Raw genomic sequence first — 16,989 nt, 5'->3', positions numbered from 1 at the left:
GGAAAGGGTTTATTTCATCTTAGAGTGGCCCCCTCACAGTCCATCACTGAAGGAAGTCAGGGCAAGATCCTGGAGGTAGGAACTGAAGCGGAAGGCATGAAGGGATGCTGCTTACTGGCTTGTTTCTCCTGGCTTTCTCCGCCTGCTTTCTTATACACCCCACGACCACCTGTCCAGGGGTGGCACTACCCACAGTGAGGTGGGCCCTCCCATATCCATCAATCACTAATTAAGAAAATTCCCCACAGACTTGCCAACAGACAATCTCATGGAGGCATGAGATAAAACTAAATTTTATCTCATGGAAATTCAATTATGATTTTCCTGTTCCCACACATGTCTAGGTTTGTGTCAAGCTGACAAGAACCAACCAGCATAATACGTAAAAAAAAAAAAAAAAAAAAAAAACAAAAAAACTATACTATGTCTATGTCTAAAATACATAAATATATAGAATAGATTGGATAAAGTATAAATAGCATATATCTAATTGCATTTTATACAATACATAATTGATTTAGATCTATTTGGGTTTCTGTGCTTATACCCATTTAAATGTGAATAATTTGACAAAGTGGCATGTTGTCTGGGGATTACAGCCATATTGAGAGGACAGGACAGGGTCTGTCTGAAAACATTCACAGAGGGAAGTGAGCCTGAGGTGGAAAGCGGGAAGCCTGGCCTGGGTTCCACTATCTGAGTCCTGGGTAAAGCCTTGCCTGAACTCCAGCACAAAGTGGTTCAGGAGCAGGATCCCTCATAAACCACATTTGCTTGAGTCAGCTGGAGAGGGGTGGCCTCTCTTGGCCTTTGCCTTTCAAAGGATCTCACAGCTGGTGAGGGGTAGAGTCGGACTCCTCAGATCCTGGCTCCTGCATCCTCACATTTGACAGGTTCTTGTCAAGAGGCAGAAGGATCTCTGTGAGTTTGAGGCCAGCCTGGTCTACATAGCAAGCTCCAGAACAGCCAGGGCTATACACTGATAAGCTGTCTCAATAAAGCAAAACAAACAAACAAACCAAAGAAAGAAGGAAAGAAGGAAGGAGAGAGACAGAAGGAAGGAAAGAAGGAAGGAAGGAAGGAAGAGAGAGAGAGAGAGAGAGAGAGAGAGAGAGAGAGAAAGAAAGAAAGAAAGAAAGAAAGAAAGAAAGAAAGAAAGAAAGAAAGAAAGAAAGAAAGAAAGGTGTGTTTGTTGATGTGCCCAGAGGATCTGATTCCATTACCAAGCAGAGCAGACTGAAGAGAAGGTGTGTGGCTGGGAGAGCCAGGTGTCGGCGGAGGGATGAGCCCGGGAGGTTCTGAGAGAGCAGGAACAAACTTCAGGAGATCCTAGGTGGCAAGGTGGAGGGGAGGGCAGAGTGCTGCACACCCCTGAGGCTAAGGCTTGCATCTTTCAGCACAAGTGTCTAAAGTTTAACTTAAGAATCCCTTGGCAAGCCGGGCAGTGGTGGCGCACACCTTTAATCCCAGCACTCGGGAGGCAGAGCCAGACGGATCTCTGTGAGTTCGAGGCCAGCCTGGGCTACCAAGTGAGTTCCAGGAAAGGCGCAAAGCTACACAGAGAAACCCTGTCTCGAAAAACCAAAAAAAAAGAATCCCTTGGCTGAACCAGGCAGTGGTGGCGCGCACCTTTAATCCCAGCACTTGGGAGGTAGGGGCAGAAAGATCTCTGAGTTTGAGGCCAGCCTGGTCTACAGAGTGAGTTCCAGGACAGCCAGGGCTACCCAGAGAAACCCCATCTCAAAAAAAAAAAAAAGAAAGAAAGAAAAAGAAAAGAATCCCTTGCCTTGGGTACCCCAAAGGGAGCCATTTTTGAAAGCCTGGCATCAGATGAATCCCTAGGGCCATGCCTTGGGTCCTGTGACTTACAAGGGTTAGCATCTTTCCCAAGACTGTGAGAAAGGAAACTGATAAGAACGAAGGCCTTACGCATGCTAGAACACTTTCAGGTAGAGGTGTGGTGTTGTGTGGTGTGGTGTGTGTGTAGGCATGCTGCTGGGCACACAAGAAGCTAATTATTCTTTTCCAGCTGAGCCCTTGGGAACCTTCCCAGAATTTATTGTCTATACTAAGTCATTCCCTTATCTGGGGTGGCCCTTTGGGGCCTTTGACCCTACCGCTGGGTGAGGCAGGAAAGGAGAGGAATTTGTCCTTTTGTGTGGCTCACGTCTCCAGGCTCTGCTTTCCCAGGCTCTGTCCCTGACCCTGAAGTACCCCTCCCTTTGCCATTATGCTCCCATTTTCTCTTATCCTGTCTTCCAAAGCAGGGACCCTTCTGAACCAGGAGCCTTCCACCTGAGGCAAATGTTTATGATTTAGGAAGGCCTGTCGTCCCTGCCTACCTGCCTGGCTTCTTTTGCCCATCCCACTCACCCTAGCTAGGCTCCAGGCACCTCAGTCCCTTTTTGGATTCCACAGCTCCTATAGTGTTCTTATGATTGCCACAACCAACCACCATGGCCTTATGTCGCAGCTCAGCACCAGTGACTCATCATTCTGGAGGTCAGGAGTTCCAGAATGGGTCCTTATGGAGAAAAACAGGATGCCAGGAGGGTTCCGATCCTGTCTACTCCAGGATGCAGTCCTGCTCTTTGCCGGCTTCATACGGCTGCCAGTCTTGCTTCTAGACCCCTCCCCTTCCTCTTCAGAGCTGAAGAGCAGCATATTCGCATCTCGTTCTCTGGCCTCTGTTTTCATCACCACATCCCCCACATCCCATTCTTGCCTCTTCCCTCTTGCTCACCTCTTCTGAGGACCCTTGTGATTCCTCTGGGCCACGGTTGGAACCCACCATGGTTTCCTAGTGGCTTTACCCAGCAGGACTGCATAAGAGGATGATTGGACCACAGGCCTGGGTACCAGGTGTTTGGAAGGGTCTACACTTGGCTGTGTCTAGCAAGGGGGAGATCTTTTGCCCCTCCCCTTGGCATTGTTATAAAAGGCCCTTTTGAATAAAGTTCTGGGCTGGTGGGTTTTGACCCAGGCCCTCCCGAGGCTATCCTGTGTTTCCATCTTCCCTCACATCATCTAGGTATCTCTTTCTATCTAAATATTTCCCACTACTCCCTACTCAAGAGTACCCTGGGTCATAAAAATTGGGGCTGGTCCACCCCAGGCCACCAGACAATCCAGAATGATCTCTCCATCTCAGGGTCCCGAATCACATCCGTGAGGTATCCTGGCGCCGGGAAACAGCAACAGTAGGAGGAGGATGTAGATGGGAGGCCATTATTGCCCCTCTGTGGATCATGCCGCACCCTGCCCTGGCTGCCCCCTCTCTAGCTAGCAGCATGCTGACTCAGCAGCTAGATGCACAGAACCCGGTGTGCTTTGCCTCCCTACCATATGCGCAGGTTGGTTAGCACAGCTCCACCTCGCACACGGCACCAGCACGGACTCAGAGGGCCTGCCTGAATCAGCTTTCTCCTCCCATCTGCCTTCACTGGCCCAACAGCTACTCATTCTCCATGACTTAGCTCTGTTGGCTCATCCTGCTCTCCCCTGACACCACAGCTGACTGGCTAGTCATCCTGTCTCTGTTTTCACCCTAGTCGTCTCTGTTTCCTGTGTCCCAACACTGATTACAGGGCACTGGGAATACCCACAGATGGGCCAACTCTTCCCCATCTAGGATCAGCCCAGGCCCTAGGGACTTCTGCTAACAGGACAGTCACCCCTCTAGAAATTTCCAGTTAGTTCCGTAGGATATGCAGGCTTCAGATGAGCGTGGAACCACTGGGAAGAAGACAGGAAGGCGCCAATCTGAGGGTTGAGTTGGAGGTACCAGAGAGACAGGGAAGGGAAGTGGTGTGTTTGAGGAGACAGGGCAGGAGGGGAAATCCCCCCAACCTCAAGATGTCGGGACTGAAGAGGAGGGATACGGGAGGGTTCCAGTTAAAGTGGCAGTTTAGCACACTTGTGATCCCTCCTTCCCAACATCTCACAGTAGTGACAATAGCGACCTTTAAAAGAACACAAGCCACAAGAATGAAAGGAACAAGCAGGTGAGAGGGGCAAGGAGGAAGAAGAGGAGATGATGATGATGATGGTGCTGGTGGTGGTGATGATGGTGATGATGATGATATGATGATGGTGGTGGTGGTGGTGGTGGTGGTGATGATGATGTGATGATGATGATGATGGTGGTGGTGATGGTGATGATGTGATGATGATGGTGATGATGATGATGATGTGATGATGGTGGTGGTGGTGATGATGATGGTGATGATAATGATGTGATGATGATGATAGTGATGATGATGATGGTGGTGGTGATGGTGATGTGATGATGATGATGATGGTGGTGGTGGTGATGATGATGATGGTGGTGGTGATGAAGAAAGCCAGTTCCTGGGCTGGGTAGGGAATTTAGAATGGATGCAATCTGAATTCTAACCCTACTGATCAGAATCTTTACAGGGGGGATAAAGAGGGAGTTCAAATGGAGGCCAGTGAAAGGTGCCCAGCAAACAGTGACAGGGACTGAGATACCCCTCAGGGGTAGAGCACCTCCCTGCCATGTGCATGGCCATAGGATCTAGCACCAGCACAATGGAGAAGTCGGAGGAGCTGGGGGGTGGAGGGGGGGTTGTGGAGAAGAAGAGAGAGGAAGAGGAGGAAGAAGAGGAGAGAGAGAAAAGGGAGGGAGAGAAGAAGGAAAACTCTTTTGTCCCTTTGCTTCACTTCCCCACTCACTGAGCTGTGGGGCTCAGCTGAGAAGAAATAGTAAGGATCATGTACAAGCAGAGGCCACCATGTACAAGCAGAGGCCACCATGTACAAGCAGAGACCACCATGTACAAGCAGAGAACACCATGTACAAGCAGAGAACACCATGTACAAGCAGAGAACACCATGTACAAGCAGAGACCACCATGTACAAGCAGAGAACACCATGTACAAGCAGAGACCACCATGTACAAGCAGAGAACACCATGTACAAGCAGAGAACACCATGTACAAGCAGAGAACACCATGTACAAGCAGAGAACACCATGTACAAGCAGAGACCACCATGTACAAGCAGAGAACACCATGTACAAGCAGAGAACACCATGTACAAGCAGAGACCCCGCCTCAGCACCCGCCTCTCACTGCTACTAAACTCTACACAGAGCTCGCTCTACCCTGGAGAGAGAGAGTAGAGAGAGGAAGCTCTGAAAAGGCTGGCCGGCTCAGGAAGAAACCTTTCATCTGGATGCTGGGGAGTCCCTGGAAAAGGCAAACCCAGGTCCCTCCCCAGCTCAGTCTGTGTTTGGCAAGCCCCACCCTAGAGTAATAATGAAAACCAACACGCTAAGAACGAAAGCGAAATGCCCTTGCCAACTAAAACCACGGCAGCAGCAAGAGAAGGAGTGGTAGATAAGGTTCAGGTGATCTAGAAACGAAGGAAAACGAATCACAAGATAGAAGACAGGAGAAAGATGAAAAATAGGGCTGGGGGTGTATTTCAGTGTTCGCCTATCATGCAGGAAGCCTGGGTATCCATCCCCATAACTCCTAAGCCAGGCGTGTGGTGCCTGCCTGTAACCCCAGAACATGGGAGGCAAAGGCAGGAAGAGGTTCCAAAGTTCAAGGTCATCCTCGGGTATGTAGCAAGTTTGCAGCTAAGATACTTGAGAGTCTGTGTAAAAGAGGGGATGGGGGAGGAGTGATAGGCTAGGAGAAGAAGGGAGGAGAGAAGGAAGCGGGGTGGGGGGAGGGAGATGAGAGAGGGAAAGGGAAAAAGGAAAAAGAAATATTTAAAATACTGGAATATCCATCCAAGCTATCTAATACCACAATAACAGAAATTGCAGAAGGCAAGAGCCCTGGCAGGGCTTGAAAACAGCCCCATGCCGTGCCAAGCACACAAAAGGGAAACTTCAGAAAACCAAGACAAAAAAACATGTCCAAACAAGGCTGGAGTGGTGGCCCACTCAGCAGGTGAGCACTGGCTGCTCTTCCAGAGGACCAGAGTTCGATTCCCAGCAGCCCCACGGTGGCTCACAACAGTTCCAGGGCATCCAGCACCCTCTTCCGGCTTCCTCGGGCACAAGGTATGCAACATGGCGCACAGGCACACATGTAGGCAAAACGCCCATGCACATAAAATAAATCAGCTTCAAAACCACTTCTACAAGCTTTACAGGGGGGCCATAAAGCATGAGGGTTTGATGATCTTGTCAACAGTGCTGGAACACAAAACAGGGAAAGACTCCAAGAAACCTGCCTAGAGCATCTCATCTTCATGTGAGAACAAGGACACGCTAGACACATGGTATCACAAGAAAATCCCCTTCCACGGAACCTTCCTCTGGAAATGGCTGGGGGATGTACTCCCCCAAACTGAGGGTGACCAGAAAGGGACATAGAGCAATGGGGGAGGGGGTGCAGGAGGACAAGGCAGCAGCAGATGGTAGGGCAACAACCCCAACAGGGATGCACAACTTGAGCAACAGGCGTCCAGAGGTTGGCTCAGCTGGGTGCCAACCGTTCCTGGGCAGGCTTTCCAACTCAGGATGGAAAACCAGGGTGGGCGTGGCCCAGAGTGAGCTCTTTCCTGCCTGATACTGACTATGCACCCCCCCTCCTCGTCTGGGACCACTCCACGGGAGTCTGGGATTGGCCCTGCTCCTGAGAAGTGAATGTAGCCCACGGGCTTAGAAGGAAATAATGGCCAGCTCACTGCCCTGTTAACAGTTGGTGCCCCAGCTGCAGGGAACCTGCACTGTTCTTGGCTCTCTGGTGGCATGTCTAGCTCCGTCATTGTTGACTTTTTACTCTTTACTCTTTTGGCTCTTTGTTCTTTGGGGGTCCGCCACCCAGCTCCCAAATACACACACAGAGACTTATTCTTACTTATGAATGCCCAGCCTTAGCTTGGCTTGTTCCTAGCCAGCTTTTCTTAAATTATCCCATCTACCTTTTGCCTCTGGGCTTTTTCTTTTTCTTACCTCTGCATATCTTACTTTCACTCTTACTCCATGCTGGCTGTAAACAGATGTTTCCATGCCCCAACCACCCAGTCCCAAATAAATGACTTAGAGGCTGAATATAAATTATAAATGGAGGCCTGTGGCGGGGGCCCGTGGAGGTAGACGGGCCCAGCGGCGGCAGCCGACAGGGATATTCAGACCCGGCGGCAGCTGGCAGAGACACTCAGGCCCAGCGGCGGCCCACAGAGGTAGACGGGCCCAGCAGCGGCCCGCTGAGGTAAACGGTCCCGGCGGCAGCGGCCAACAGGGACATTCAGGCCCGGCGGCAGCCGGCAGAGACATTCAGGCCCGGCGGCAGCCGGCAGAGACATTCAGGCCCAGCAGCGGCCCACAGAGGTAGACAGGCCCGGCGGCAGAGACAAGCAGACGCAGGTAGGCCTGCGGCGGCGGCCCGCGGAGGTAGATGGGCCCAGCAACAGCCCGCTGAGGTAGAACGTGCCCAGCGGCGGCAGCCGACAGGGATATTCAGACCCGGCGGCAGCCGGCAGAGACATTCAGGCCCAGCGGCAGTCCACAGAGGTAGACAGGCCCGGCGGCGGAGACAAGCAGACGCAGGTAGGCCTGTGGCGGCGGCCTGTGGAGGTAGACGGACCCAGCGGCATCCCGCTGAGGTAGACATGCAGCGGCCGACAGGGACATTCAGGCCCGGTGGCGGCCCCCAGAGGCAGACAGAACCAGCGGCAGCTGACAGGGACCACAGGCCCGGCGGAGGACCGCAGAGGTAAACAGGCCCAGGGACTGAGACAAGCAGACGCAGCTTGGAACAGGGACGCCCCTAACCCCAACAACTGGGGAAGAAGCTATCTCCGTGGGTCAGAACCAGAACGAATCTGAACACTCCATCTGAGGACAACCCAGGGCCCAGCTGCTGATCCTGTGAAACCCAACAACTTGGAGGTGTTGGTGAGACTACCCTGCTCAGCTGAAACCCATCTGGGAGAGGATTCAGATGCCTACAGTTTAAAGTCTGAAGAAACAAGATCAGCTGAGGAGTTGACAAATGAACAAAAAGTGACCTGAGAACACAGAAGAAGGCGCTACCCAGACACCAAACCAGATCACCAGAATCATAAGTATATAATTCACCGATCGAAATCAGCTGCCCCTGAAGAAATAGCCCAATAGCACCAATTTAACCAAGAACCACTACTAAACCAAGACTAAAAATTAGAACAAGAGAGGCACTCTCAGACACAGACACCACCTGCACCTCACAGAGGAAGAGATGAGCAGACGCCAGTGCAAAAATACAGGCAACAACATAAAGACCTATATGGCAACATCAGAACCTAGTGATTCTACACCTGCAAGACCTAAACATACCATGACAGAAGAAGCAGAAGAAATCAACCCTAAAAATGACATTAAGAAGATGATAGAGGCCCTTAAAGAAGAAATAAAACATTCCCTCAATGAGGAAATAAAAACTTTCCTTAAAGAGGAATTGAAAAACTACCTTAAAGAGGAAATAAAAACTTTCCTTAAAGAGGAAATAAAAAACTCCCTTAAAGAGGAAATAAAAACTTCCCTTAAAGAGGAAATGAAAAACTCCATTAAAGAGGAAATAAAAAACTCCCTTAAAGAAATGGAAGAAAAAACGAACAAAAAATGGGAAGAAATCAAAGAAAGCCAAGAAAAAGCAATTAAACAGATGAAAGAAACATTCCAAGATCTGAAAAATGAATTTGAGACAATAAAGAAAACACATGCTGAGGGAATGCTGGAAATAGAAATCCTGACAAAACGAACAGGAACTACAGAAACAAGCATAACCAACCGATTGCAAGAGATGGAACAGAGAATCTCTGACACTGAAGACACGATAGAGAAAATAGATTCGTCAGTCAAAGAAAACAATAAAGACAAAAAAGTCCTAACACAAAACGTCCAGGAAATTTGGGACACCATGAAAAGACCAAACCTAAGAATAATAGGGATAGAAGAAGGAGAAGAATACCAACTCAAAGGCACAGAAAATATATTCAACAAAATCATAGAAGAAAACTTTCCTAACCTAAAGAAAGAAATACCTATGAAGATACAAGAAGCTTACAGAACACCGAATAGGCTGGATCCAAAAAAAAAGTCCCCTCGCCACATAATAATCAAAACACTAAACACACAGAATAAAGAAAAAATATTAAGAGCTGCAAAGGAAAAGGACCAAGTAACATATAAAGGCAAACCCATCAGAATAACACCAGACTACTCAATAGAGACTATGAAAGATAGAAGATCATGGACAAACCTCATGCAGACACTAAGAGACCATGGATGCCAACCCAGACTATTATACCCAGCAAAACTCTTAATCACCATAGGCGGAGTAAACAAAATATTCCAGGATAAAACCAGATTTAATCAATACCTGTCCACAAACCCAGCCCTACAGAAAGCACTAGAAGGGAAAATTCAACCCAAAGAAGCTAAACACATCCATGAAAAATCAAGCAATAGATAATCCTACACCAACATACACCACAGAAGGACAACACAACACAACCAAAAAAATAACAGGAATTAACAATCACTGGTCATTAATATCCATCAATATCAATGGTCTCAACTCACCTATAAAAAGACACAGGCTAACAGAATGGATTAGAAAACAGGACCCATCCATATGCTGCATACAAGAAACACACCTTAACTCCAAAGACAGACACTACCTCCGAGTAAAGGGCTGGGAAAAGGTTTTCCAAGCAAATGGACCTAAGAAACAAGCTGGTGTAGCTATCCTAATATCTAATAAAATAGACTTCAAACTAAAATCAATCAAAAGAGACCAGGATGGACATTACATATTCATCACAGGAAAAATCCACCAAGATGAAGTCTCGATTCTAAACATTTATGCTCCAAATACAAAAGCACCCACATTCATAAAAGAAACACTACTAAAGTTTAAAATGCACATCAAACCCCACACATTAGTAGTGGGAGACTTTAACACACCACTCTCACCAAAAGATAGATCTACCAGACTGAAACTTAACAAAGAAATAAAGGACCTAACAGATGTTATGACTCAAATGGACCTAACAGATATCTACAGAATATTCCATCCTAACACAAAAGAATATACCTTCTTCTCAACACCCCATGGAACCTTCTCAAAAATTGACCACATGCTTGGACACAAAACAAATCTCAACAGATACAAAAAAATTGGAATAACCTCCTGTATCTTATCAGACCACCATGCCTTAAAGTTAGAACTCAATAACAACAAAAATTATAGAAAACCCACAAACTCATGGAAACTGAATAATACCCACCTGAAACATCAATGGGTCAAGGAAGAAATAAAGACAGAAATTAAAGAGTTCCTAGAATTCAATGAAAATGAAAGTACAACATACCCAAACTTATGGGACACTATGAAAGCAGTGCTAAGAGGAAAATTCATAGCTCTAAATGCACACATAAAGAAGATGGAGCAATCCCATACCAATGAATTAACAGCACAACTGAAAGCTCTAGAACAAAAAGAAACAAACTCACCCAGGAGAAATAGACGCCAGGAAATAATCAAATTGAGGGCTGAAATCAACGAAATAGAAAACAAGAGAACAATACAAAAAATCAATGAAACAAAGAGTTGGTTCTTTGAAAAAATCAACAAGATAGACAAACCACTAGCCAAATTAATCAAAAAGCAAAGAGAGAACACCCAAATTCACAAAATCAGAAATGAAAAGGGAGACATAACAACAGACAATGAGGAAATCCAGAGAATCATCAGATCATACTTCAAAAACCTGTACTCCACAAAAATGGAAAACCAGGAAGAAATGGACAATTTTCTGGATAAATACCAAATACCAAAATTAAATCAAGACCAGATAAACCATTTAAATAGACCAATAACCCCTAAAGAAATAGAAACAGTCATCAAAAGTCTCCCAACTAAAAAAAGCCCAGGACCAGATGGTTTTAGTGCAGAATTCTACCAGACTTTCAAAGAAGAACTAATACCAATCCTCTTCAAAGTGTTCCACAAAATAGAAACAGAAGGAACACTACCAAACTCTTTTTATGAGGCTACAATTACCCTGATACCCAAACCACACAAAGATGCAACAAAGAAAGAGAACTACAGACCAATCTCCCTCATGAACATTGATGCAAAAATACTCAACAAAATATTGGCAAACCGAATCCAAGAATACATCAAAACAATCATCCATCACGACCAAGTAGGATTCATCCCAGGGATGCAAGGATGGTTCAACATACGGAAATCAGTCAATGTAATACACCATATAAACAAACTGAAAGAAAAAAACCACATGATCATCTCCCTAGATGCGGAAAAAGCCTTTGACAAAATCCAACACCCCTTCATGATAAAGGTCTTAGAAAGAATAGGAATACAAGGAACATTTCTAAACATAATAAAAGCAATTTATAGCAAGCCAACAGCAAACATCAAATTAAATGGAGAGAAACTCAAAGCGATACCACTAAATTCAGGAACAAGACAAGGCTGTCCACTCTCCCCATATTTATTCAATATAGTACTAGAAGTTCTAGCTAGAGCAATAAGACAACAAAAGGAGATCAAAGGGATACAAATTGGCAAGGAAGAAGTCAAACTTTCACTATTTGCAGATGATATGATAGTATACATAAGTGACCCCAAAAACTCTACCAGGGAACTTCTACAGCTGATAAACTCCTTCAGTAAAGTGGCAGGATACAAGATCAACTCAAAAAAATCAGTAGCCCTCCTATACACAAATGATGAAAGGGCTGAGAAAGAAGTCAGAGAAACATCACCCTTTACAATAGCCACAAATAATATAAAATACCTTGGGATAACACTAACTAAACAAGTGAAAGACCTTTTTGATAAGAACTTTAAATCTCTAAAGAAAAAAATTGAAGAAGATATCAGAAAATGGAAGGATCTCCCATGCTCATGGATAGGCAGGATTAACATAGTAAAAATGGCAATCTTACCAAAAGCAATCTACAGATTCAATGCAATCCCCATCAAAATCCCAACACAATTCTTCACAGACTTGGAAAGAAAAATACTCAACTTTATATGGAAAAACAAAAGACCCAGGATAGCTAAAAGAATCCTATACGATAAAGCAACCCTTGGAGGCATCACCATCCCGGACCTCAAACTCTACTATAGAGCTATAGTAATAAAAACAGCTTGGTACTGGTATAAAAACCGACATACGGACCAATGGAATCGAATTGAAGACCCTGACATTAATCCATGCACATATGAACACCTGGTTTTTGACAAAGGAGCCAAAACTATACAATGGAACAAAGAAAGTATCTTCAACAAATGGTGCTGGCATAACTGGATGTCAATATGTAAAAGATTACAAATAGATCCATATCTGTCACCATGCACAAAACTCAAGTCCAAGTGGATCAAAGACCTAAACATAAATCCAGTTACACTAAACTTAATAGAAAAGAAGATAGGAAGCACTCTTGAACGCATTGGCACTGGAGACCATTTCCTAAATAAAACACCGACAGCACAAACCCTGAGCACAACCATTAATAAATGGGACCTCTCAAAACTGAGAAGCTTTTGCAGGGCAAAAGACACAGTCAATAAGACAAAAAGACACCCAACAGATTGGGAAAAGATCTTCACCAACCCCACATCTGACAGAGGATTGATCTCCACAATATATAAAGAACTCAAGAAACTAGACATCAAAGCACTGAACAGTCCAATTAAAAAATGGGCTAAAGAGCTAAACAGAGAATTCACAAAACAAGAACTACAAATGGCTGAAAGACATTTAAAGAAATGCTCAACATCCTTAATCATCAGAGAAATGCAAATCAAAACGACTCTGAGATACCACCTTACACCTGTTAGAATGGCTAAGATCAAAAACACCAATGACAACCAATGTTGGAGAGGATGTGGAGCAAAGGGAACACTCCTTCACTGTTGGTGGGAATGTAAACTTGTACAACCACTGTGGAAATCAGTATGGCGGTTTCTCAGAAAATTAGGAATCGAACTACCTCAAGACCCAGCCATCCCACTCTTGGGCATATACCCAAAGAATGCTGATACATACCATAAAGATACATGCTCAGCTATGTTCATAGCAGCACTATTTGTAATAGCCAGAACCTGGAAACAACCTAGATGCCCATCAACGGAAGAATGGATGAAAAAAATGTGGTACATATACACAATGGAGTACTACTCAGCAGAGAAAAACAATGAAAGCATGAAATTTGCAGGCAAATGGATGGAACTAGAAAAAATCATCCTGAGTGAGGTAACCCAAACCCAGAAAGACAGTTATGGTATGTACTCACTCATTGGTGGATTCTAGATATAAAATGAACAATCAGACCACAACCCATAGAACCATAGAGGCTATATATATAGCATGGAGGTGCCTAGGATGACTGTGGCATATAATCAATTTCAGTTTTACTCAATTATTGAAAAAAAATAGCCAAATGAATGGAAACACATGAACTATGAACCAAAGGCTGAGGGGCTCCCAGCTGGATCAGGCCCTCTGAATAGGTGAGACAGTTGATTGGCTTGATCAGTTTGGGAGGCATCTAGGCAGTGGGACCAAGTCCTGTGCTCATTCCATGAGTTGGCTGTTTGAAACCAGGAACTTATGCAGGGACACTTGGCTTAGTCTGGGAGGAAGGGACTGGACCTCCCTGGACTGAGTCTACCAAGTTGATCACAGTCCTCGGGGGAGGACTTGTCCTGGAGGAGGTGGGAATGGAGGGTGGGCTGGGGGTAAGGGGAGGGCGTGGGAGGGGGGAGAATAGGGGAACCCATGGCTGATATGTAGAACTGAATGGTATTGTAAAATAAAAAATATATATCACAAAAAAAAATAATAATAATAAAAAAAAAATTATAAATGCTCGGCCAGTAGCTCAGGCTTATTACTAACTAGCTCTTACATTTTAAGTTAACCCATATTTCTATTTATGATGGTACCTTTATTTGCATGGCATGTTCATCTCCTGCTCCCTCTGCATCTGGCTGGTGACTCTCTGACTCTTCCCTTCTCCTTCCCATCATCCTTAGTTTGGTCACCCACCTATACTTCCTGCCTGGCTACTGGCCAATCACCATTTTATTAAATCAATTCCAGTGACAAATCTTTACAGTGTACAAGAAGATTATTCCACGACAGCTGGCTGTGTGGCTGGCCCCTGGCAACCTCCTCTCCTTTTCCTGTTCCTTGATCTTCTCTTCCCAGAGTTCTCTTCCTTTTTAGTCTCTCTGCCTGCCAGCCCTGCCTATTCTTTCTCCTACCTCACTATTGGCTGTTCAGCTCTTTATTAGACCAACCGGGTGTTTTAGACAGGCACAATAACACAGCTTCACAGAGTTAAACAAATGCAACATAAAAGAGTGCAACACATCTTTGCATCACTAAAGCAAATGTTCCACGGCATAAACAAAGGTAACCCATCTTAAAATAATATTCCACAACACAGCTGAGTGTTTTAAAGTTCTGACTGGTCTTTGTAGAGGACCACCTGTAACTCCAGTGGATCCGGTGCCGCCTTCTGGCCTCCAAGGGCACCTGGCACACCCATGGTGCAGAGACATACATACAGGCAAAACCTTCATACACATAAAACAAAAAAATAAATACATCTTTTTTAAAAAAGCTTAAAGGAAAAAAAGGGGGGAAGCTTAAAGGAAAAGACTGTTTGCTGTCACTAATTCTTTCCTTTTATTGCCCCCAAATTTCAGCTTTATGTGGTGGTCTCACCTTGTTGTGGGGTCCTTTAGAGAGCAACGGACTCCAGAGCCCCCGATGTGTGACGCAATAGAAGGTGGGGAGGGAAGGGGAGTAGAAACTTCAAGCAGCAGCAGAACGTGGGCCACAGAAGATGCACAAACATCCCTAACCATCCCCAAAGCCCCCGGTGGGACAGTGAGCCTCTTCACTCCATGTGTGTCAGGGATTCGTCTTTTTCTGTCCCACTTAATTACCACGTGATCCACTGTCACCTGAGGTACGGAAGGCACCCTAACAACCCAGATGTGGGCCACCCCTGGGACAAGTGAGCTGCTCGTGTGGGTGTGGTTCAGAGATGCAGGAGCAGTTGGGAGGGCTGTTAGACAAGACAGAAGTCACGCTTTGTGCTTCCCTGGCACTGGGGATCGAATACAGGGTATCGTAGCCGTTAGGCAAGCACTTCGCCCCACGCTACAGCCCCAAGTCCCCCAGCTGTCCTGAAACCTGTTGCCATCCCCTTCTGCCCAGTGGGTTTTTTGAGTGGCGGGACTTCTGCCCACAGGGAAGGTGGACCACAGCACAATCCAGGCTCGCTGAGCGGTCAAGGACAGTAGGAAGCTCAGAGTCCTCCGGAGGCCGGAGGCTGGCTTGCAGGTTGTGAAGCCAAGAAGACTCCAGAAGCCACAGGCTAGGCGCTGCCCTGTCACGGACTGCTGTGTTCTGTGGCTGCAGCAGACCTCTGTCACTACTGTACCGAGGGGCCAGAAGTCTTCATACCACACGCTCTAATGAAGAGCCCCCATGTGCCTCATCGTCAACATTAAGACAGTCGAGTCTCGTCCCTGTGATCTTCCCTAAGGAAGATTCGGGGGGGGGGGGCATGTTCTGGCTTCCACCATGACGGGGTGGGACTGTCCACTATGTGGGGAATCCCCCAGCACAAGAATGTCGTGCCAAACAAGACAGATGCAGGCATGGGGTGCAGCTCATTCCTGCCTCACAAAGAACAAGCTGGGAACGCGGGCCCACAGAAGCCAGGCTGCCCATCGACTCCTAGTTCAACTAGAGCCGCAGCCTGTCCTGAGACCACACTTCCCGGTGTATTCTGCTGGTCCTTTGCCTCCAACCCTGTCCACTCCTCACCCCAGAAGCCAGGCCCTGGGCCTGCTGCCCCTACCCTCCGGAGCTCAGAAAGCCTCTCTCAAGGTTTGGCTAAGGTACGAAGACTAAGGACAATGTTGGGGCTGCTCCACAGCCCCAGGAAGGATTTATTCCATGCTACAGAGAGTGGGAGGTCTGGGATATGTCTGTGAGACCTCTGGTAGAGCTTGTTTCTGAGAAAAGAGCTGGAGTCCTGCACCCAGAACCAACCACGGGAGCAGCTGTGGCCTGACAAGGTAAAGGCCATGCCCAGTGACAACCGAGGCTGGCTTTCCAGGCCAGGCTGTGCATAACGCTTAGGAGATAAAGGCTGCTTCTCCATGCCTACCTGTCCCCTGGCATCACCAGTCTCCTCTGATGAGGGAGACCTGTGAAGAAAGGAGTTGGGGGAGGCTACCTTCCGGGAAGCAGACCGGGTCAGTGACTTTCTGGAACGTTCCGGAAAACAAGATGAGGTGGAAGTCGCCTCATGGCCTGTTTCAAGCCTATGAAATAAAGTGCCTTGTGTTCTCAGTGCTGAGACAGGCCCTGGGGTAAAGCAGGAGTGGAGAAAACCATTACCTTACCTGCCTTCTGTCTGCCTCAACTTCCCCTGCTTGTCCTGTTTAGGATTAGTTGTCCTGTTTAGGATTAGCCTCTCCCCCATTCACCACCTCCAGGGGGCCAAGGTGGGCCGGCTCTGAGCTGAGGAGACACCTCTCCCCTGCATCCCGTGGATCCAGTGCCCCGGGGCCAGACTGTGGAGGCCTCAGGGCCTGGCATGGATCACAGGAGGCAGGCAGGCGGGCAGGCGGGCGGGCGGGGGCGAGGGGATGAACTCATCCTTTCCTGCTCTCAGCCGGCTCTGATCGTAAAACCCCAGACGCTGAGCAAATGGCCTCAGGTGTGTGCTCGCCAGTTTCGCTGGGATGCTAGTCAGGACGGCGAGCGGCTGACCTGGTTTCGGTGGAGCGGCCCTCCTCTCGTCCGTCCGGCCTGCCTGACTGTGGCCTCTCTCCTCGCCTCCCTTCCCTTCTCCTCTCTGGAAAGGCCAGTTCTTTATCAAAGCTCACAAGAGCCAAAGAGTTGCTCAGAAGTGTCTAGAACAAATCCCTTCTCCAGAGAGAGAGAGAGAGAGAGGAGAG

This window comes from Peromyscus maniculatus, chromosome 22 (assembly GCF_049852395.1).
Source record: "Peromyscus maniculatus bairdii isolate BWxNUB_F1_BW_parent chromosome 22, HU_Pman_BW_mat_3.1, whole genome shotgun sequence".
Lineage (NCBI taxonomy): Eukaryota > Metazoa > Chordata > Mammalia > Rodentia > Cricetidae > Peromyscus > Peromyscus maniculatus.
This window is presented reverse-complemented; position numbering follows the sequence as displayed.